The sequence below is a fragment of the Agelaius phoeniceus genome, chromosome 5 (assembly GCF_051311805.1).
Source record: "Agelaius phoeniceus isolate bAgePho1 chromosome 5, bAgePho1.hap1, whole genome shotgun sequence".
Classification (NCBI taxonomy): Eukaryota; Metazoa; Chordata; class Aves; order Passeriformes; family Icteridae; genus Agelaius; species Agelaius phoeniceus.
The window spans coordinates 73,867,489-73,891,000 of NC_135269.1; the positions used below are offsets into that span (position 1 = coordinate 73,867,489).

At 49.3% G+C, this 23,512-nt stretch overlaps 2 long non-coding RNA genes across 2 annotated transcripts; both read left to right on the top strand.

Moving 5' to 3' along the window:
- The first annotated feature begins 13,830 nt into the window (after positions 1-13,830).
- On the top strand, positions 13,831-17,186 carry LOC143694188 (uncharacterized). The gene is made up of 7 exons (XR_013182537.1): positions 13,831-13,982; positions 14,060-15,147; positions 15,226-15,253; positions 15,341-15,672; positions 15,750-16,837; positions 16,916-16,943; positions 17,029-17,186. It is a non-coding gene; the product is annotated as an uncharacterized LOC143694188 (long non-coding RNA).
- Positions 17,187-17,193: 7 nt separating this feature from the next.
- Positions 17,194-20,238, top strand: LOC129131792 (uncharacterized). Its single transcript, XR_013182536.1, has 7 exons — positions 17,194-17,360; positions 17,438-18,526; positions 18,603-18,644; positions 18,738-18,781; positions 18,883-18,926; positions 19,008-19,048; positions 19,130-20,238. It is a non-coding gene; the product is annotated as an uncharacterized LOC129131792 (long non-coding RNA).
- The last annotated feature ends 3,274 nt before the right edge of the window (positions 20,239-23,512 follow it).

Sequence of the window (23,512 nt, forward strand, 5' to 3'; positions counted from 1 at the left end):
CTCAGTCCCTATTGGAAAGTCAGTTTGGTATCACCCGGTTTAAATGTGATAGTCCATTGATTCTGCTGGCATGAATTCACCCTTTTTCCGTGATTCTGATTGTTGCTTCGGTAGTACCTGGATAGGACTTCTTAATAGCATAGTAATAAAAGTAAGATAATACTGCATTAACTTTTACCATTCACTTTTCTTCCAAACTTTCTGGGTTTAGCTAAAAGCTTTTTCCACAGCAGCCTCTTCTTCTTCTATCCAGCTGTGCTAATAGCTGCAGAGGCAAATTCTTCTTTTTGTGAGTTACAGTTAGTTAAATAAGAAAAGCTAGACCAATTTTAACACTAGATGTATCACATCTATTGCTTTTTACTTTTTGGGCAGCATTTAATTGTTTTAGCCTTACAAACCCATTCTTCAGGAAAAAAAACCAAAAACCAAAAAACTTCTTTTTAACAGCAAACAAAACATACAAAAGAAAAGACCAAAAATCTTCTTACTTAAGAAAAACAAACCACTTTGTGAGGTTTGGAGAGTCAGCAATCTCTGCTTTGATTTTATCTTTTAGTGCTAGCCCCCTCCCGCTCTTTTCACGGCCTTGCTGTCAATGCCGTGCTGCCACTTCGCTGCAGGGCCGGAGCAGGGGAGAACAGCCACGGGCATGGGGACCCTGGGGGCAGCCTTGGGTCCCTTTTGCCCTCTCTCTCTCTCCTTCTCTCTCTTTCTCTTTCCTTCTCTCTCTCGGCCCACTTACTGGGGCCGACACTGCCATCCTCGACTCGGGACCCCGGCAGTCTGGGAGCCCCCCTGGCAGTTCCGCCACGGAGCCAGCCCGCTCCTGCCTGGCAAACCCGTGTGTCCCCTGCTGCCAGCACCGCTGCCGGGTCACCTCCATGGATCGGTGCCTGCCGCAGCCTCCGAGACCCTGCCGCTCGTAGGGAGCGGTCAGACACCTCCCAACCTTGACAACCCCAAACTTGGCGTCCCCAGGTGCTCCTGACATTCTTTTCCTTTCTCTAGTCAACTTATCCTCTTTTCCCTTCAAGGAGGGCCTGTTCTGCTAAACCCTTTCTGGACCTCAGTTCAGCATTGAATAACCTCCTAACAATTGTGTGTTAAGACACTTCCCTGCCTTTCGTGCAAAAACCCCACATTCACACTTCTGCTCTCTTCTAGCACCAAAATGTCATCACTTCACATTCTAACATCTCAGAGTTTGCTAACCACCTCCCTACTTCAACTTCTCTTTCTTCTCTTCTTACCTGTTGTTTTTTTTTTTTTTTTTTTTTAATTCAACTGACCTCAGATGGTACGAGGTGAACCTAACTAAATTACTTCCAAAAGTAGGCTTACAACTTTCTTTTACTAGGATTGCAGTAGCTGTTAAATACCTACTGGCTAGCTGTGGCTTACTAACATCTTTGATATATAAGCTACTAGATACTTTTTTACTCTTCCTTACTCTTGAATTAAAATTTTATGAGCTACTCCATTTTCTGTATTTATGTATAAATGATAAAGGATTTTTCTAACAAAGGTAAGCTTAAAGCTGGTACTTAGGCTAGTTTTAACTTAACTCTTTTAATTTAACAATATCTTCTTTGGTCTGTTTTATATCATCTCCTTCTGTCAATTTTTTTCATACACGAATTTTGCTACTTGTGCGTACCCCTCAATCTATAATCTATAATATTTCAATAATCTAGGTAATTTTCTGATCTCTCTCTTTGAAGAGGGAGGGAGAATGAATAAAATTCTTGCAATTTTCTCATGGTTGGTTTTCTAGCTACTTTTATTTATTAAGTGTCTAAGATATTTTACCACTGGGTAGTGAGTCTGAGTTCTTTTATTAACCTCCCTTTAATCTTATACTAGTCTATAACTGCCATCAGACTTTACTGGGGGGAAAGGGATATTATGAGGAAACATACAAGTTTCTAATGCCCCATCCTTTATTAGTCCTTCTATGACTGGCTTCAAATCTTCCCGTCCTTCTAAAGATACAGGATACTGACGTACATGTATGGGACAATCTCGTCTCTCAATTGTAACCCTTATGGCGTCAATATTTAATCCTCCCCTATTTCCTTCTCCAGCTCAAACTTCTTTGTTGATTTTTTTTTCTTCATCCTCTTGGCCTAATTTTAAAACTCTAGCTGTCATTTTCCCATTTTCTGATATAACTCCTATTCTTAATTGCACTTGTAAGACTCTTCCCAATAAATTGCTACCTGCCCCTGGGACCAATAAGACATCTCCCATCCAAATTCTAGTTTCTTCCCTCAATTACTACATCTTTAATGACCAGAAATGTAAAACTTTCTCTTTTTGCCCCTGTTACTTTCACTATATGTTTGCTCACACTATAACTTTTTGGAATATTTAACAGGCAGGTTCTCTCTGCCCCTGTGTCTATTACAAATTCCAGTTCTTCTTCTTGGGGACCCACTTTTAAAGTTATCACAGGCTCCAGATGGTATTTGTCCCCCCCAAAAAATTAGAGCTTATGACCTCCCTATTCCTCCTCTGTGCCCATCTCTTTAAAGATTTTCAAATCTTCTGCTTACTTAGGACCATTTTCCTATTTCTCTTAAGTTTGTTTATCTATTTAGCTGAAGTTTCTTCTTTCCCTTCTAAAAGCTGTCCCTTAAAAACTTTTTTTTTCCTGCATTTCGCCTTTGATATGCTGTCTCATTTATTCCTTTGATTATGTAATTACGATAATTATTCACGTGTTTACTCCCCTCCTTATTATTTTTACCCCACTCAGGAGGTACAGTTGGCATTTTGTCTTCTCTGGGGGTCCCCACAGATTATCTTTTTTCCTAAGCTTTTATTTCAGCTGCTCTGATTGCCTTTCTTCCTGAGAAAAATATTATTTTCATTACAGACCTCATCTCTTCTCAAATATAAATGTTTGGACCTAAAAATTGGTCTAATTGTTCAGCTATGCCTATGGGATCCTCCAAATATCCCTTTTATTTATTTCTTAAAATTTCAGACCTCAGACGAAGTCAAAGGAGCATTCACAAACCCTGGTCCGCCCCCTCCTATGGGAACCTCTTTTAATGGAAATAGACCAATCCCTTTATCCCATTCTTTTTGGATTTTTATCTTCTATAGCTTTTCTCCCGTATTTTTAGGATGAATCAGGAGAGGGCTTTCTTTTACCAGAACTTTTAGTGTTTCGATAAGGTGATTCCTTTAGAGAGTTCCGCTGAGCAGCCGGAGCTGTGGTTACCAAGGGAACGGAGCTCAGGGCAGGACGGGGGAACTCGGCACAGCTCAGGGTCTGGATGCTCCAAAGGCGGGGTCTGCAGGGGGAATCGCCCGAGGGGCTCGGCACAGCTCAGGGTCTCGGTCCTCCAAAGGCGGGGTCTGCAGCCGGGATCGTCCCAGGGGCTGTTCCGGTGCAGACCGAGCTGCAGCGTGGATCGGCCCCACATGGCTCACGGCGGCTGATTCGGCAGAGACAAAACCGGCGACGGACCCCGGCTGCAGCGGCGGGAGCCGAGCAGAGTCAGGGCAGCCGGGGATGGGACAGACGGGACCCCCCCTCGGTGCGATCAGCGCGGTACCCACGGTGCACACGGCAGGAGGGACCCCCCGCCCCTTGCGCCGGCACGGCCAGCGGAGCGGCCGCGGGCCAGGCGGCCGGGACCGGGACAGACGGACCGGGACAGACGGACTGTGCCGGAGCCGACACAGAGGCTGGGGCAGCCGCGAACGAGTGGGGGAACAAACGGGAATGGATGAGGTAATATTTCTATAAGCAAGATTGAAATGAAAGCGAGCTTTGAGATCCCTCAGTTACTGAACAACAGGAAAACAACGGTGTGGCCAGCTGAAGGTAATCCCCTTTGATGAAACAACACCTTCTGCCTGCAGACAGCTCCAAGGGGCCGAGCAGACCCTACTAGCTTGGCAGAAGGGGTCCAAAGAGGAGCTTTTAGGGTTTAAAATGTAACACAGTATGGTAATGTAGTGATTCTTATAGGCCGTATGGAAATGCTATAGCATTTGTGTATTGTACTAGATTGGTTAGTGAGAAGTAGAATATTCAACACAGAAGATGATTTATTATATTGTAATGGGAACTTCACTCTCTTGACCTTTTACTCACTTACCCCTTTTTACTCTTATGCTTTTGCTCTCTTACCTTTTTACGCTCTTACCCTCTCATCGTCTCAACCCCTCTCTTCTCTCAGGCCTGCTCTGAGCTGTGGCTGGCAGCTCCCAGCAGGCCCCTGCACCCAGGCCCTTTGCAATAAACCCCAAGTTCCAAAAGGCCCCTGCCCCCGGGCCCTTTGCAATAAACCCCAAGTTCCACGACCCGGCTTCAGAGATCACTCGTCCCGACCGTGCTACCCCCGATGCTCCTACAGGTAGAAACTCACTCACTAGTAAGGAAAAATCTTTCCAAAGCATTTTTTTCTATTTTTATCCTCCGAGTATTCCAACTTCTTTTGCTAAATTTCTACAGATTGGAGTTCAAATTACCATTTCTGACCAGTGCAGAGACAAATGATGAAACATTCCTGAGTTATTCTTACTCTTCAACTTATGGAAGTAGCCAGCACTCAATTTGCATGATCTAACCAAAGTAGCCATTTCACAGAAAAGCACTTTCTATAGCAATATTGAAAAACTATAGATTGAGGTAAAACCATCAAGTTTCTGCCCTCACTGCTGCAAAGTCACATGTTTGAAGACCATCCCACTGAATTTTCTAAAGATGTGTGAATGTGTCATCTGGACCACAGGAGATAAAGCAGGGTTAAAACGCTGGCTGAGCAAAACTGAAGTTAACAAACACAAGGTTCATCAACCTTGTAATAGAAGCTTGCAGAAACCTATCAATGCTTATCCAATAAAGCCCTGTGGCACTTTGTTCTTCCCACTCCTCCCAAATCTCCATCTGTCTGAGCCAGCATCAGCAGGAAATTTTGCACGGAAGCTTGCCAGATAAAATAGCTATATCATCTGCCATTAGTTTTAGAGAGTTATTCAAAAATAGATTAAAAATTATATATTATTTTTTAGCTGTGTCCTAAGTTAGGGATGGGCCACGTCTTGTGTCTTTGTCTCACAGAAAGGTGGTTCATGTATCCTTTAATATCATATGTGCAAATATTTCCAATCTGCATTCTGCCTTATCAGAAGGCTAATTAATTACTTTATTATAGTATATTACATTACATCTAAACTGAATCTGCCAAGTACTCAACCCTGCACACACCACACACTACTCGTTACTGTCACCCAACAGACCCGACACACACACACACTTGGCCCCGACAGGCCAAGGAAACAAAACACCATCACTTTGGGTGAACAATCTCCACGTTGCATTCTACTTCAGCACAAACAGAGGCACAGCAAATGAGATAAGAATTGTTTTTCCTTCATCTGAGGTTCAGAGAATGTGAATCCCAGAAATATTCTTGGGAAGAATTGTACCTTGCTTTTCTCTGTGAAGAGAAATGCGGTGACAGGTGCACCCTGGCCTCCAGGGCAAAGAATCACGGAATGGTTTGGGTGGGAAGGGACCTTGAGGTTTATCTTTGCTTTATCCAACACTTCAACAGGCAAGAGGGGGCTCATCTGCTTCAGAGCTGCTTGCTTTTCTCACACCTTTCACAAGCAAAGCCTGAAGCAAACCCTCCCAAGTTGCCCTATCGACCAGGGGACCCCTTAGCACTCGGTGACACTGCCAGCAAAACCTCAAACTTTTACTCACACAGGGACGAGGCCGTGCACTCAGTCGTAACCCAGATTCACTTTTTCCAACAGTAGCCTCGAACTTCCTTTGTTCTCTCTGCAGGCCTTTTTGCAAGCACACCGATTAACAGACTACACAAGTTTCACCAGCAGACTTCAGCTAAATCCAAAATTGGTTTCTACCCCGAGTAAAATTTCCAACCCCCTGTTCCAACCTGCGATGTTTGGAATTTTAGGAGGTGGCAGCCCACTCGAGATCAAAGGTCCCGGGCAGGGTGCAGGCCCACGGACACAGATGCCGTGTTTTCCAAGGGAAACTAAACTCATCACCCCAGTTTCCTTACATCAGTTTGCCGAAGACGTTCACCGCTCCCAGGTCACTCAGAGTTCTCGTTGGCTGCAGACTCGGTCTTGGAGTTACGGAGTTACGCTTCCTCCTAACAGTCACCTCCTCACCTCAGCCCCCTGCTGCTGCGTCCCTTTCTCCACCCCTAACCCTACTCTATTTTCCAGCCCGCCCTTGCTCCATCCCTCACTCCGCTCTTAACCCGTCCCACCACACTTCCCGCTCCATCCGTTACTTCACCCACCGCCCACCCGTGAGTCCCCTGCAGCAGCACGCAGGAGCCCGAACCCTCGGAGGACGGCGCAGCTCTCGCAGCAGGACAACACCCAAGCGAGACAGGCAGGGACAACGTCTGTGGGCTGCAGGGTGTCACAAGGGGCTGCGGGCTGAGGGGAGGGGGCTGGAGAGTGACACAGAGGATGGGGGGAGCTGAGAGGCAGAAGGGGGCGTTAGGAGCAACTGGGAGGCTCCAGGGTGGCACAGAGATGCTGAGAGGCTGGGAGTGGGGAAATTGAGGGTGACAAAAAGAGAGTGAGGGGAAGCAGATGCCTTGAGGGGCAAAGTGGGGGCTGCTTGAGGGTGACAGGTGAACCACCCCTCACACCACCCCTAACCAGGTGGAGAGTGCACGGTGGAGGCCAGGGGGCCGAGGGACAATGTCAAAGGTTTCGGGGTGGCACGCAGACATTGCGGGCTGAGGAGGGGGAGGCTTGACAGATGGAGAGCTCACACTGAGGGTTAGGGGTACAAAAGACACAGGGTACCAGGTAGGGTTAGGGTACAGGTGCAGCAGCCCTCAACCCAACCCCAAGGTCACCCTAAAGAGCACCCTTAGGACCCCAGTTTTCCCCAACAGCAGCACAAGGCAGTAACCCCAATGCTGGGACATCCCCAGAACTCTCCCAGCAGCTGCAGGCAGCAACCCTAATAAAAACGTTGCAATGATGTTTGTGGTCTAGAGAGTGACAGGTAGGAGTTGGGTGCTGAGCAGTTTTTTAGGGTTTTTTTTTTTAGGGTTTTTCTCATGGCTTTAAAAGGATATTTTAGGGCTTTTTTGGAGGAGTTTTCCAGGAATTTTCTGGTAACGTTTAGGATACTTTTAGGGCTTTTTCAGGGCTTTTAAAAGATTTTGTTAGGGTATTTTAAGGACTTCCTTAGTACTTTTAAGAATTGTTTGGGGGGGGATTTGGGTATTCTTGGGGTTTTTTTAGGACTATTGAGGGTATGTGGAGGACTTTTTAGGGTTAGGGTATTTTTAGGGTTTTTGAGGAAATTTTTAGGTTATTTAGGATCTTATCAGGGTATTTTAAGGATTTTGGGGTATTGTTTGAGCTCTTTTTGGACTATTTAGGGTATATTTAGGGATTTCTCAAGGTTCTTTGGGGATTTTTAGGGGTTTTTTAAAAGTAGGATATTTCCAGTGTATTCTAACAGCATTCTGAGGCTGTTTTTAGGTTTTCATGGGGTTTTTAGGACATTTTGAAGATTAGGAGGTTTTCAGGGAATTTTTAGGTTTTTTTAGGGTCTTTTCATGGCACAACACATGGAGGCTGAGGGGCAGCTTGAGGGGCACTGTGGGGGCCTGAGGGTGACAGAGGCTGGGAGCTGAGGGAGGAACAGGGAGAGGAGACAGCGGGTGACACACAGAGATGCTGAGGGTGGCAGGGGCAGCTGTAGGGTGACACAGAGAAGCTGGGGGCTGAGGGGCAAAGGAGAGGGGTCAAGGGTGACACACAGGAGCTGAGGGCTGGGGGGCAGAGGGACCGGTTGAGGGGTAAAGGGAGAGGGCTTGAGGGCTGGACAGTCCAGTGGAGATCAGGGGTACAGGGTACAGCTGTACCACCCCTCACCCCAGCCCTAACCTCAGCCTAAGCAGCCCCCCTAAAAACAGCCTTTTCCCCCAACAGCAGCACAACACAGCAGCCCTAACAGCGAGACCAGACAGCAACCCTCACACAGCAGCACAATGACAGAACCCTCAGAGGACAACAGACCCACTGCAAAAAGGTAGGGATGACATCTGTGGGCTAGACAGCAAGAGGTAGAGTTCGGAGACTGAGCACGTCTTTGTGAGGTTTCTTTCCAGGACTTTTAAAGGTATTTAGGAGATTTTGGAAGGGACTTTTCTGGGACTACTTAGGGTATTGTTGGGGCTTTTTCAAAGCCATTTTATGAGTCTTTAGCATATTTGGAAGATTATGGTCAGGGTCGGAGAAAACACCCTCCGAAAAGGCAGAGTTTTAGGACTGCAGCGGAATGCTTTAGCAAGGGGCCAGCAGCGGCACAGCGGGTCGGGTCCCACGCTGCCAGTCCGAAGGCTGTAAGTTTTAGACCCAGCTAAGTTGTTGTGGTTAGGGTTAGATGCTCTCAGCTTTGGTCTGGGAGAACTTCTGCACAGAAAAACTCACCCCCCGCATATCCCGACGCCAGTTTGCAGGAGGTGCTCGGCACTGCCAGGGCAGCCCGAGTTCTCGGCGGGGGCAGCTTTGCTCCCGGAGAAATCCTGCACTGGCCCTCTTCCCCGTAAAGCCAAACTTACCCCCGCTGCGCGTCGACGTCCGTTCGCAGGAGGCACGTGGCACTCCAAGGGCGGCGAGAGTTCTCGGCGTCGGCAGCCGCGGTCCGTGAGAAATCGTTCTCTGCAGTTTTGGAGGCCGAATCGCAGTTTCGGCCACGGGCACACAGAGAGGAAAGATGGTTAATTTCCTTAGAAAGGAAAGTCTGGCACCCCATGGTTTAAGGGGCAGACGAAGGGCTGTGCAGGGGAAGGAACTCCTCACAGGACCTTTCTTCACCTCAAGCCCACTCCAAGGTTTAGCAGCCCCCGTGTGCCCAGCTGCTTTCAGAGGGTTACCCAGGCACACCCGCACAGGGAGCTGCTAGTCCAGAGGGGCTAACAGGGGCATCCCAAGGGTCCCTCCAGGAACTACGGTCGGAGCATCCAGCACGGACTAGGGAGCAGCCAGACCCACCTCGGCATGGAGCATCACTTTGAGAAAATGCCAAGGGAAGAGCCCTTTTGCCAAGGGGCAGCATCTGAGCAGGCCAGGCAGCATGTGGGGCTCCAGGAGAGGGCTTTCAACTTTCCCCTTTTACTGTGTCAGTCCCTCCCCAGGGCCCCCAGACCCTCCACAGCACTCCCAGACAGGAGAGGAGTTATTAGGAGAAAAAGGGTTTAGAAAAAAGGGAAAAAGCTTCCTTTTCCTTTATTCTTTCTGTTCAAACTGGGAGGAAGTCTGCTTCCCCTGCAATTTTAATGGTCTCAGTTGAAAGAACCCCTGCCTTTTTTATGCTGTCAGGGGTGTTAATTGACAGGGAGTCCTCATTTTCTATTATTTTCCAGTTTAAGTAGAAGGGGAAAATCTTGCCAATGTTTCTTATGGGTTTGAATTAAGGGTAGCCAGCCCCTTTTTGTTGTCCTGAGGCCTAAATTGAGGGAGAAGCCCAGCTATCCCTCCATAAGAGTTTGAACTGAGGGAAAAATCCCTCTTTTTTCATCACTGGAGAGATTTAAAGTGATGAAAACCCCTCTTTTCCCAGTATTAAGGAGAATAAATTAAAGGGCAGAAGCTATTTATTTGCTATTGTATTAGTTTCAGTAGAGGTAACTGCCCCATTTCCTCTGTTTAAGGGGTGCACTGGAAGGAAGCTCTGCCTTTTTCAGCATTTTAAGGGTTTAAAACTACATTTCACGGCCCTTCTTTCTGTGCCATAGGACCAAGAACCTCAGAGCAGGGTGAGCCTGGCATGCACTTAACCCTTACACTGCCTGGGAAGCTTTTATTTTTCTTATTTTTACTTATAATGTAGATAGGCCTAATTAGAGGTCCCAAGGAGACTTAGACTATTCATATCATAAGCATTCTTTTCCACCCAGCATAGTCATACATGAAGTACTACTTAGTAGCCACTAAGGAATAATTATGTAAGTTAACAGCAAATTGCCCAATTTATCTAGTTATGCTGCCTAAACAGAAACTTTTATTTCTTATCAGTTTCCTGCCCTTTTACTCCAAGTAGTTGTTGCAAAAAAAGAAAGCACTGTTATTTTTCTGAAGAGTTTTCTTCTATAACAAGCCCTTTACTCCCCTTGACTTCAAGTCAGAGGAGCCAAACAGCAGCAGCTGCTCTGAGGGTTTTTATACCCGGTGGGATCAGCCCCCTCCCTTTTCCCGGGTGCCACGGGAACGAGAGGCGGGCACCATCAGGGGTATATTAACCCCAGCCTTTGCTCAGGGCCTTCATTCCCCCTCTGGGAGGTGCTGGGATAAAAGCTCTCCTCTCATTTCAGTCAAGAGGCTCTTTCAGCTTATTTCAGCTTGTTTTCAGCAGGTGTTTCTGGGTATCTAAAGCAACAGAGGCTTTGGAGATACTGTGAAGAAAACAGCATAGAATACAGGGCGTATTTAAGTTCATGATTTTGGGTTTTGTGTTTAGGGGTGGTGAAGTGCATTTGTAATTTCTGGTTTTGTTCTGATTTTGTTTTGTATTTTTTTTTTTAGGAGGAGTGCAGCTTCCAGAGGCTCCAGGTTGTGTTAATTACAACACTTTTTTCAGCAGATTCGTTGTGTCACAGGAGGGATCTGCCCAGTGTCCAAGATGATGTTTGAGATTGAGGCTTCAGGTGAGTTGAGGATTGTGACTAGGAGAGGGAGGCTGAGCAGGTATCCAGTTAGGAGTTATTGTTGGGGGGGTGGTTTTGAAGGCAGCAGGGTGAGAAAGGGTGTTTATTTGAGCCCCCCACCCAAGGCCTTTTAGAAGCCGAGCAGAGGCATTCGCACGTCTTACAGCACACAAGGTCATCCACTGCACTCACAGGAATGCTATTTAACTTTGCCTTTCTCTAACCCAGGTGCCACTCACAATAATGGCCATAGCCTTGGAATCAGGATGAAGCAGGAGCCTGAAGGAGCCAGGCACACTCAGGAGAGGGCAAGTAGCTGACTTGCTGGGATTTGGCCCACATACCTCTGTACTCATACTTTGGTTTTGTTTTTCTTTATTGTAGCTGACCGAGAGGCTAACAGGCGATCACGGGGCCCTCCGAGGCAGACTCATTTCAGGCGCAACGTGGATCCACATCACCGATCATCCAAAAGATAAGTCAGGGCCACGGCCTGGAGATGGGATGATGGGAGAGTAGCGGGTTGGGAGTTCCTGGGACAGATTTAAAAATTAGCAGAGGGAAAAGCAATCTTCTCCAAGGGGCCTCTTAGGACATCTAAAGGGAGAGGCTCTACTTTTGACGGCAGCTTTCAGGCAGGCAGCGCAGAACAGTTCCGGTCCACGTCGTGTTGTCCGGTGTACCATGTTACCTAGCGTGTCTTTGGGGTCCCTTTTGCCTTTTCCCCTCGAGACCCTCACCACAAGCATAATGTGTTGTTTGTTGTCCCCCTGTTTGTCACGTTCCGTGTCACGGGTGTCTGCACATATTTGTGCCGGAGCTGCTCTGCCCTGCCCTGCCGCATAGCCTGCTGCAACAGGACAAGTCCCATGGACTTGCAGTTTGTGGGGCGTTGCCAGACTCTAGATGATATTCCTAGATAGACAGAAGATGTTTGGAGCTGTGAAGTTATCCCGCAGCCCTTTGACTTTTGTCCTCACTTTCTTTCAGATGCAGAAGGATAAAATCCAGGGCGAAATCCATCCATCCATCCCGAGTGAGGAGGTTCCCCTGAGCAGGTCAGTCACAGTTTGTCTCTGCAGGGGGAGTGTAAAGTGTGACTCTGTTACAGCACTGTTCTTTTTCTTTTTAGGAGGTACAGCTGGATATCGGCAGTCAAGATGAGGTAGGCAAGGTGAGCATTGAATAGCATCCAGAAGGAGTTGTTATTGCTCCAGTCTCACTTTCCGGTGCAACTCTGAGCATCCGTTCCTGTTTCTGCGCTTTAGGCAATCCACTCGGAGTATGCAGAGCCCCAGTCACCAACCGGCCGACACACCGGGTGCGCCGCTCTCCCGAGCCCTGCAGAAGAATCACGGGACTCGTCGATGAAGCCTCTGCCTTTTCTGTTTAAAGGTGTCACCAGGGTATCCTTTGGCAATGGCTGAGGAGTCACGGTGAGTCGGGGAAGTAGGGAGGAGGAGCGAGGCTCCGCTCAGGTTTCAGCAATGCCACATCACCTCGTCTCCTCTTACCCCAGGCTTACCCCGTGACAACAGCATCAGCCTCGGAGCGCGGCCAAAGGGTGCGGCCCCAGGAGCCGGGCATTCTTGGGAAAACGGTGAGTGGCAGAATTGTTGGGTTTGGTCAGTGTGCTGCAGAGATCGTGCATTGATATTTGCATTTCTTTCACGTAGCTGACTAAGAAACAACAGGGAGTTGTTGAACAAGAGTGCCAGCAGGAACTTCCCAGATGTCGAGGCTGCCTTCTTTTGCACCTGACATGGACCTGCATCCCCAGCTGTGCGAGAGATAAGTAGAGGGCTACAACCCACAGAGGGGATGAAAGCGGGGCGCAGGGTAGGGACCCACCGGGAGGGGTTTTTGAGTCTCCTTTGGAGATGGGGGCGTCCATGAAGCGGCCCCTTAAAAGCAAAGCCTGACTTTGGGTCCCAGCGCTGAGACGCGCAGGGCAGAGCAGTCCTGGTGTGTATCGTGTCACTTGTCTTTTGTGTATTATGTGTGTTTGGATATGTCATGTCTTTGACCTTAGGCCTTGGAGGGGCCTGTCAGAAACCCTGGCATTGTTGTTAGCATCTGCGATCTCTGCATTCCTCAGCCTGGCAGCCAGGCCATAGAACTTTTGACTGGGGAGCTCAGACAGGCATCAGACTCTCTTGTCTCTTTAGAAGCATCCGGTCAGGTGTCTTTTCAGGTCTTGTTCTGAGCTGTGTGGACAGCTCTGCCCCGCCAGGATCCATTATGGCGGACTAGGACTGGAAAGAACGTGAGGGCAGGTAGAGGCTTCTGGCCGTAGGATTCTCGGGCATCCATCTTTGCAGGTCTTGGAATAAATCATTCGGTTAGCATCTTGTTCCTCCAGGTTTCTCTGAGCCTCATCAGCTCACCATCGGTCTCCCCTCGGTCATCTCCTTTTGCATTCTCTCAGTCCTCGCAGCCATTTTCCTTGCCAGGAGATTTCTGTCCGTGTTGTGTCCCCGTTGTCTGTCACGTCCTGTCTGTCCTGTGTCACGGGTGACTGCACACATATTTGTTCCGGAGCTGCTCTGCCCTGCCGCATAGCCCGGTGCAATATGAGAAGTCCCGGGGACTTGAAGTTTTTAATGTGGGGTGCAGTTGGACTCTAGGTGGGATTTGTAGATGGACACAGGATATCTGGAGCTCTTAAGTTATCCTGCAACAGTTTGACTCTTGTCCTAACTTTTTTTTCAGGTTCTGATGGATTAAATGTGTGCCAGAGGGCCCCATCCCGGGTGAGGTGGTTCCCCCGAGCAGGTGAGGCACCATTTGTCTCTGCAGCAGAGGTGTATGCGGTGACTCTGTTACAGCTCTGTTCTTTGTCTTTCTTTTTAGGAAGGAAATCTGGATACCAGCAGTCAAGGTGAGCAGTGGAGAGAAGTAGCTGTTATTGCTCAGGTCTCAGTTTCTGGTGCTGCTCTAAGTTTCCATTCTCTTTTTTGTGCTTTAGGCAATCCACTCGGAGCCTGCCAAGCCCCCGTCACCAGCCGGCCGACGCATCGGGTTCCCTGCACGTGCGAGCCCTGTGGATGCATTCCAGGACCTGGTGATGAAGCCCTGAACTTTTCTATTTAAAGGTGCCATCCAGGTGGCCTTGGGCAGCTGCCCAGGAGTTGCGGTGAGTCGGGGAAGTAGGGGGGAGGAGCGAGGGTCCCCTCAGGTTTCAGCCATGCCAAATCACCTCATCTCCTCTTAACCCAGGCACCCCCTGGGACGACGGCCTCGGTCTCCAAGTGTGCCTGAAGCGTGCGGCCCGAGCAGCCGAGCGTTCTTAGGACCACGGTGAGTAGCAGACTTGTGGGGTTTTGGCCGAGGGGCTGCCAAGATCAGGCACTGATGTTTGGTTTTCTTTAATACAGCTGTCCAAGAGACACCAGCCCGGTGCCAGCAGGATCTTCCCAACTGGCGAGGTGGCCTTTCTTCACACCCGAGACCGGCATCCCCAGCTGTGCAAGAGATAAGTAGAGGCCCACGACCCACAGAGGGGATGAAAGCAGGGTGCTGGTTTGGGAATTACTGGGAGGGGTTTTTGAGTCCCCTTTGGAGGTGGGGGCTGTCCATGAAGCGGCCCCTTAGGCCCCATAAAAGCAAAGCCTGACTTGGGATCACAGCGCTGAGGTGCGCAGGGCAGAGCAGTCCCGGTGTGTATCGTGTCACTTGTCTACTGTGTATTATGTGTTGTTTGGATAAGTCGTGTCCTTTACCTTAGGCCTTGGAGGGGCCTGTCAGAAACCCTGGCATCATTGTTAGCATCTGTGATCTCTGCATTCCTTGGCCTGGCAGCCAAGCCATAGAACTTTGAGCTCGGGAGCTCAGGCATCAGACTCTCTTGTCTCTTTAGAAGCATCCGGTCAGGTGTCTTTTCAGGTCTTGTTCTGAGCTGTGTGGACAGCTCTGCCCCGCCAGGATCCATTATGGCGGACTAGGACTGGAAAGAACGTGAGGGCAGGTAGAGGCTTCTGGCCGTAGGATTCTCGGGCATCCATCTTTGCAGGTCTTGGAATAAATCATTCGGTTAGCATCTTGTTCCTCCAGGTTTCTCTGAGCCTCATCAGCTCACCATCGGTCTCCCCTCGGTCATCTCCTTTTGCATTCTCTCAGTCCTCGCAGCCATTTTCCTTGCCAGGAGATTTCTGTCCGTGTTGTGTCCCCGTTGTCTGTCACGTCCTGTCTGTCCTGTGTCACGGGTGACTGCACACATATTTGTTCCGGAGCTGCTCTGCCCTGCCGCATAGCCCGGTGCAATATGAGAAGTCCCGGGGACTTGAAGTTTTTAATGTGGGGTGCAGTTGGACTCTAGGTGGGATGTGTAGATGGACACAGGATATCTGGAGCTCTTAAGTTATCCTGCAACAGTTTGACTCTTGTCCTAACTTTGTTTTCAGATTCAGATGATTAAATCTGTGCCAGAGGGCCCCATCCTGGGTGAGCGGTTTCCCCCGAGCAGGTGAGGCACCATTTGTCTCTGCAGCAGAAGTGTATGTGGTGACTCTGTTACAGCTCTGTTCTTTGTCTTTCTTTTTAGGAAGGAAATCTGGATACCAGCAGTCAAGGTGAGCAGTGGAGAGAAGTAGCTGTTATTGCTCAGGTCTCAGTTTCTGGTGCTGCTCTAAGCTTCCATTCTCTTTTTTGTGCTTTAGGCAATCCACTCGGAGCCTGCCAAGCCCCCGTCACCAGCCAGCCGACGCACCGGGTTCCCTGCACGTGCGAGCCCTGTGGACGCATTCCAGGACCTGGTGATGAAGCCCTGAACTTTTCTATTTAAAGGTGCCATCCAGGTGGCCTTGGGCACCTGCCCAGGAGTTGCGGTGAGTCGGGGAAGTAGGGGGGAGGAGCGAGGTTCCCCTCAGGTTTCAGCCATGCCAAATCCCCTCATCTCCTCTTAACCCAGGCACCCCCTGGGACGACGGCCTCGGTCTCCAAGTGTGCCTGAAGCGTGCGGCCCGAGCAGCCGAGCGTTCTTAGGACCACGGTGAGTAGCAGACTTGTGGGGTTTTGGCCGAGGGGCTGCCAAGATCAGGCACTGATGTTTGGTTTTCTTTAATACAGCTGTCCAAGAGACACCAGCCCGGTGCCAGCAGGATCTTCCCAACTGGCGAGGTGGCCTTTCTTCACACCCGAGACCGGCATCCCCAGCTGTGCAAGAGATAAGTAGAGGCCCACGACCCACAGAGGGGATGAAAGCAGGGTGCTGGTTTGGGAATTACTGGGAGGGGTTTTTGAGTCCCCTTTGGAGGTGGGGGCTGTCCATGAAGCGGCCCCTTAGGCCCCATAAAAGCAAAGCCTGACTTGGGATCACAGCGCTGAGGTGCGCAGGGCAGAGCAGTCCCGGTGTGTATCGTGTCACTTGTCTACTGTGTATTATGTGTTGTTTGGATAAGTCGTGTCCTTTACCTTAGGCCTTGGAGGGGCCTGTCAGAAACCCTGGCATCGTTGTTAGCATCTGTGATCTCTGCATTCCTTGGCCTGGCAGCCAAGCCATAGAACTTTGAGCTCGGGAGCTCAGGCATCAGACTCTCTTGTCTCTTTAGAAGCATCCGGTCAGGTGTCTTTTCAGGTCTTGTTCTGAGCTGTGTGGACAGCTCTGCAGCGCCAGGATCCATTATGGCGGACTAGGACTGGAAAGAACGTGAGGGCAGGTAGAGGCTTCTGGCCGTAGGATTCTCGGGCATCCATCTTTGCAGTTCTTGGAATAAATCATTCGGTTAGCATCTTGTTCCTCCAGGTTTCTCTGAGCCTCATCAGCTCACCATCGGTCTCCCCTCGGTCATCTCCTTTTGCATTCTCTCAGTCCTCGCAGCCATTTTCCTTGCCAGGAGATTTCTGTCCGTGTTGTGTCCCCATTGTCTGTCACGTCCTGTCTGTCCTGTGTCACGGGTGACTGCACACATATTTGTTCCGGAGCTGCTCTGCCCTGCCGCATAGCCCGGTGCAATATGAGAAGTCCCGGGGACTTGAAGTTTTTAATGTGGGGTGCAGTTGGACTCTAGGTGGGATGTGTAGATGGACACAGGATATCTGGAGCTCTTAAGTTATCCTGCAACAGTTTGACTCTTGTCCTAACTTTGTTTTCAGATTCAGATGATTAAATCTGTGCCAGAGGGCCCCATCCTGGGTGAGCGGTTTCCCCCGAGCAGGTGAGGCACCATTTGTCTCTGCAGCAGAAGTGTATGTGGTGACTCTGTTACAGCTCTGTTCTTTGTCTTTCTTTTTAGGAAGGAAATCTGGATACCAGCAGTCAAGGTGAGCAGTGGAGAGAAGTAGCTGTTATTGCTCAGGTCTGTTTCTGGTGCAGCTCTAAGCTTCCATTCTCTTTTTTGTGCTTTAGGCAATCCACTCGGAGCCTGCCAAGCCCCCGTCACCAGCCGGCCGATGCACCGGGTTCCCTGCACGTGCGAGCCCTGTGGACGCATTCCAGGACCTGGTGATGAAGCCCTGAACTTTTCTATTTAAAGGTGCCATCCAGGTGGCCTTGGGCAGCTGCCCAGGAGTTGCGGTGAGTCGGGGAAGTAGGGGGGAGGAGCGAGGTTCCCCTCAGGTTTCAGCCATGCCAAATCCCCTCATCTCCTCTTAACCCAGGCACCCCCCGGGACGACGGCCTCGGTCTCTGAGCGTGCCCGAAGCGTGCGGCCCGATCAGCCGAGCGTTATTAGGAGCGCGGTGAGTAACAGACTTGTGGGGTTTTGGCCGATGGGCTGCCAAGATCGGGCACTGATGTTTGGTTTTCTTTAATACAGCTGTCCGAGAGACACCAGCCCGGTGCCAGCAGGAGCTTCCCGGCTGACGAGGTGGCCTTTCTTCACACCTGAGACCGGCATCCCCAGCTGCGCGAGAGATAAGTAGAGGCCCACGACCTACAGGGGGGATGAAAGCAGGGTGCTGGTTTGGGAATTACTGGGAGGGGTTTTTGAGTCCCCTTTGGAGATGGGGGCTGTCCATGAAGCGGCCCCTTAGGCCCCATAAAAGCAAAGCCTGACTTTGGATCACAGCGCTGAGGAGAGCAGGGCAGAGCAGTCCCGGTGTGTATTGTGTCACTTGTCTTTTGTGTATTATGTGTGTTTGGATATGTCATGTCTTTTACCTTAGGCCTTGGAGGGGCCTGTCAGAAACCCTGGCATTGTTGTTAGCATCTGCGATCTCTGCATTCCTCGGCCTGGCACCCAGGCCATACAACTTTTGACTGGGGAGCTCAGACAGGCATCAGACTCTCTTGTCTCTTTAGAAGCATCCGGTCAGGTGTCTTTTCAGGTCTTGTTCTGAGCTGTGTGGACAGCTCTGCCCCGCCAGGATCCATTATGGCGGACTAGGACTGGAAAGAACGTGAGGGCAGGTAGAGGCTTCTGGCCGTAGGATTCTCAGGCATCCATCTTTGCAGTTTTTGGACTAAATCATTCGGTTAGCATCTTGTTCCTCCAGGTTTCTCTGAGCCTCATCAGCTCGCCATTGGTCTTACCTCAGCCATGTAATTTTCTGTCCTTGTGCTCCTTGCAGTCATGCTTCTTGTCTTGAGATTTCTGTTCGTGTTGTGTCCCTGTTATTTGTCACATCCCATCTGTCCTGTTTCACGGGTGTGCGCACACATTTGTGCCGGAGCTGCTCTGCCCTGCTGCATAGCCCGGTGCAATATGAGAAGTCCCGGGGACTTGGAGTTTGTAATGTGGGGTGCAGTTGGACTCTAGGTGGGATGTGTAGATGGACACAAGATATCTGGAGCTCTTAAGTTATCCTGCAACAGTTTGACTCTTGTCCTAACTTTCTTTCAGATGCAGAAGGATAAAATCCAGGGCAGAGCCCCCCATCCCAGGTGCGGGGATTCCCCCGAGCAGGTGAGTCCATGTTTTTCTCTGCAGAGGAAACCTAAATGGTGGCTGTTACAGCATTGTTCTTTGTCTCTATTTTTAGGAAGTCAAGGCCGAGAGCAGCAGTCAAGGCCGAGTGGGCGAGGTGAGCATTGAGTAGCATACAGAAGCAGTTGTTATTGTTGAGGTCTCAGTTTTGGTGAAGCTCTAAGCATCTCCTCTTGTTTTTTTATTTTAGGTGGTCCACTTGCCGTCTCTCCTGGCCGAGCACGCCTATGCCAGGTGGGTGAGAGCTTAAGGTATCGGCGTGGCATCCTTGTCAGATTTGGGAGGTTGCGTTTTCACAGTATCTCAGCATGCTTTTCCGCTTTGTTTCTTTGCAGGTGCCCTCGCTGCCCTAGGCACGCCCTGGAACAGAGGAGGGCAGGTGAGTCAGAGTTTAGGCAGGCTGACCCATAGGTGAGCGTTACACAGCAGCATGCTAAGCGTGTACCTTTTCTCTTCGCAGGCATCTTCCGGGCACCCTCCAGAGCCAAATCAAGCTTTGAGGTGAGCCGGGGCAGGGGTGCGGAGGAGTCCCGGGGATTACTGTTGTTGAGGGCAATAGTCACATTTTCTGTTTTGTCTCAGGTACCCTGAGGAGCCTCGTAGCCCAAGCTTGGAAACGGCAGCACTGAAGCACACACAGAGAGCATCTCCACGTCCATGTCCGACTGAGGATGGATTTCGTCCGCTCCTCTTCCAAAAGCTAAGTGTCGGGGCCAGTGGTTGGGAGAAGGGGAAAAGCCTTTACTCTCACAGGAGGCAATCTGATGTCAGCTTAGTGGAGAGGTCTGTAGGGGCATGGGCTCTCTGGAAGTAAAGGGAGAGGGTTTCCCCTCAGCCTCGCCAGAGCCTTTGCCGGGCAGGGCAGTTCCGACCCATCTCCACATTTTCATGTACTTTGCGTCGTCCGCCTCCCTCGACTCGACGTCGTCACGGATCTTTCCCCCGAGGAGCTCGCCTTCACGTCCGGAGCCACGGCCACGGTCACCCGGCAGTCGGCTTCCTTCTCTAGGCTCGCCGAGCCTCTCGAGCATTCTCTTAACTACTTCGGCACTAACTTCTTTTGATGAGTTCCATTTCATCATCACGTGCTCTTGTCATAGGGCTTCCTTTCCTTTGGCATCATCTGCCTCTGGCTCATCTTGCGCTAGGAATCTCAGGTCCCTAAGGGGACAGTGCCAGGCAGTTGCCACTCGTCTCTGTGTTATGTTGTCCGTGTCTATGTCATGGCGTCCGTGTCTGTGTTATGTAGTCCCTGTCTGTTGTCTTCCACGTCATAGGCCCTTGTTACGTCTCGACGCTTTATCGGCACTATTCCGTGCCACATAGGCCATATTGTACTCACGTTCCTTTCCGGATATCCCTTATTCCAGCATCTTTACAGTTTTACTCTTTGAGACAGGAAGGGACAAGATCCTCAAAGGGACAAGATGTTCTCATCCGTCTTCTTTCTCACTACCGGCTTTGGTAGCGCCTTTTTTTCCACGCCATTGTCTTGAAGTTCCCGAGGGAGCGGCTTACACCCTCCTCACTTGACTGCAGGAGTTCGATAGGTTCCATCCTCCCGAGGGGTATAGGGTTCAAGAATTAATCTTCCAGAGAGCTCTCTCAAGTCCCGGCTTACATTGCATGTACCTATGTTGGCTTATACTGTATGTACTTACATTGTGTGTACCTATGCTGGCTTATACTGTATGTCCTTACAGTGTGTGTACCTGTGTTGGCTTATACTGTATGTACTTACATTGTGTGTACCTATGCTGGCTTATACTGTATGTCCTTACAGTGTGTGTACCTATGTTGGCTTATACTGTATGTAATTACATTGTGTGTACCTATGCTGGCTTATACTGTATGTACTTATACCGTATGTACCTGTGCTGGCTTATACTGTATGTCTTTACACTGTGTGTACCTATGTTTGCTTATACTGTATGTACTTATTTTGGCTTGTACTATATGTACTTACATTGTATGTACCTGTGTTGGCTTCTACTGTCTGTACTCATACTGTATGTACGTACACTGTGTGTACCTATGCTGGCTTATACTGTATGTACTTATACTGTGTGTACCTATGTTGGCTTATACTGTATGTACTTATATTGTGTGTGCCTATGCTGGTTTATACTGTATGTACTTACACTGTACCACTTATGCTCGGAGCTGCCCTGCCCTGGCACGTAGTCACAGTTAGGTAGAAAAGTTATAAAAACTTTACCGTTCATCTGTCTTTAATGGGGTTTTGGGTAGAAAATTTATCGGTCAGAGCAGGGACAAGTCCTAGCTGTCAGATAGCCACTCATTTACTGCTTCCTGTCGTCTCACAGGTCCTTGAGGCTACCGATTTCCCCAGAATCTACCATTTGACATCAAGGAGCGGCAGCCAGAAGAAGCGTGGAAGCGCTCTCTTCAGCGTCTCGAGTAAGGGCCACACCAAGCATGTAAGCGGGAAGAGCGTGAGTGAGAGCACGTGTCTGTCTGTGTGTGTGAGTGCATGCTGACTGGATTTAACCTTGTGTGTGTGGCTTTTGCTTTTCAGGTTTTTTAACTCATTTTTAAATTTAGAATAAAAAATCCCCAGCCGGGGGTTTTTTTTTTTTTTCCCCCCGGCTGGGTTTTTTTTTCCTCGGTCCCGGTCGGTCCGTGAGGCAACATTCATCGCCAAAGTTTGGGTGCGGACCGGCCCGGGACCGGGGTTTTTGTCAGGCAGGAGAATTTCTAGGAGGCTCCCGGGAACCACGTTCCCGAGGAGGGGCGTGAGCACGTGCCGAGGATTAGCAGAGAGGTTGAGGTGTGAGTCAGCATGGGTTTGTGTGTAAGCTGAAGGCAGTGTGTGTGTATTGAAGGGTTGTAGGGTTGTAACGTTGTATGAGTTTTGCCTTTCAGGTCTTTCAACTCATTTTTAAATTTAGAATAAAAAATCCCCAGCCGGGGGGTTTTTTTTTTTTTCCCCCCGGCTGGGTTTTTTTTTCCCGGGTCCCGGTCGGTCAGCGAGGCGACGTTCATCGCCAAAGTTTGGGCGTGGACCGGCCAGGGACCGGGGTTTTCGTCAGGCAGGAGGATTTTTTTTTGGGCGCTCTCGGGAACCATGTTCCCGAGGAGGGATGCGAATGCATGCCGAGGGTCAGCGGAGCGGTCAAGGTCCGATCGAGTGTGGGTGTGTGTGTGTTGAAGGGGTCTAGGGTTGTAACCTTGTCTGAGTTTTGCTTTTCAGGTTTTTGAACTCATTTTTAAATTTAGAATAAAAAATCCCCAGCCGGGGGGTTTTTTTTTTTCCCCCCGGCTGGGTTTTTTTTTCCCGGGTCCCGGTCGGTCAGCGAGGCGAGGTTCATCGCCAAAGTTTGGGCGCGGACTGGCCAGGGACCGGGGTTTTCGTCAGGCAGGAGGATTTTTCGGGGCCTCCCGGGAACCGGGTTCCTGAGGAGGGGCGGGAGTCCGTGCTGAGGGTTAGCAGAGAGTTTGAGGTGTGAGTCAGCAGGGGTGTGTGTGTAAGCTGAAGGCAGTGTGTGTGTGTTGAAGGGTTGTAGGGTTGTAACGTTGTATGAGTTTTGCCTTTCAGGTCTTTCAACTCATTTTTAAATTTAGAATAAGAAATCCCCAGCTGGGGGGGTTTTTTTTTTTCCCCCCCGGCTGGGTTTTTTTTTCCCGGGTCCCGGTCGGTCAGCGAGGCGACGTTCATCGCCAAAGTTTGGGCGCGGACCGGCCAGGGACCGGGGTTTTCGTCAGGCAGGAGGATTTTTCGTGATCCCGGGAACCATGTTCCCGAGGAGCAATGATTACTGGGGTGTAATTTAGCAGTTGTGATGGTAGCGATGGTGCGTTTGTGTGTCCTGTGAAGGGGGTGTTAATGGTAGATGAGTGTTGTTTTATGTGTGCTTTTGTTGTTTTGGGTGTCCTGTGACAATAAATCAACCTGTAATGAAAATAGAAAAAGATTATCATCTTGTGTTAGTATGTGTTGTATTGCTCTGTATTGGTGTGTATTGCATTTGCATTAACTGCTGCATTTTGCTGTATTGCTCTGTATTGCATTTGCATTAGCTGCTGCATTTTGCTGTATTGCTCTGTATTGGTGTGTATTGCATTTGCATTAACTGCTGCATTTTGCTGTATTGCTCTGTATTGCATTTGCATTAGCTGCTGCATTTTGCTGTATTGCTCTGTATTGCTTTTGCATCAGCTGCTGCATTTTGCTGTATTGCTCTGTATTGGTGTGTATTGCATTTGCATTAACTGCTGCATTTTGCTGTATTGCTCTGTATTGCATTTGCATTAACTGCTGCATTTTGCTGTATTGCTCTGTATTGCTGTGTATTGCATTTGCATTAACTGCTGCATTTTGCTGTATTGCTCTGTATTGCTTTTGCCTTAGCTGCTGCCTTGCCCTGTATTGCTCTGTATGTAAACTCGATTTTTACCAGTGCGTCTATGGATTGTATCTGCACTTGCAGTTGTATACACTGTTTCCATGTATTTTGTTGATGTATAAATGAAAACATTCTTTTAATAAAGTTGAGTCACCCTTAATAAAGATCCCCCCTGCCCTTCCCTACCCCCACCGTGGCTCCTGTCCTTTTTTGGTGCGGCGTTGTAATTTCTTTCCACTGTATTTCTTCCTTTTGCTCCTCACTTTACTGTTCTATTTCTCCCTTAACTTCCATCCATATCTAACCCTTTGTTTCTGTTGCCTTTATAACTGTCTATCTCAGTCCTCTCGCTTCTTTTTCTTTCCACCTTCTCCTTTTCCTCGGTTTGTGTTTTTTGCTCTTAGTCCTTTCCTTTTTCAGCCCACTCCTAAGTTTTCACCTTCACTCTAATCCTAACCACTTTCTTTTTCCCTCTAAGTCCTGTTCTTCTTCAGTTCTCCCACCCTCCTTTTCCTGTCTCACTCTGTCTTCCTGTGTTTTCTTCTGTCTTCTTGTCTCTTCTTTGTTTTTTCCTATCTATCTCTTCTCCCTCTGTGTC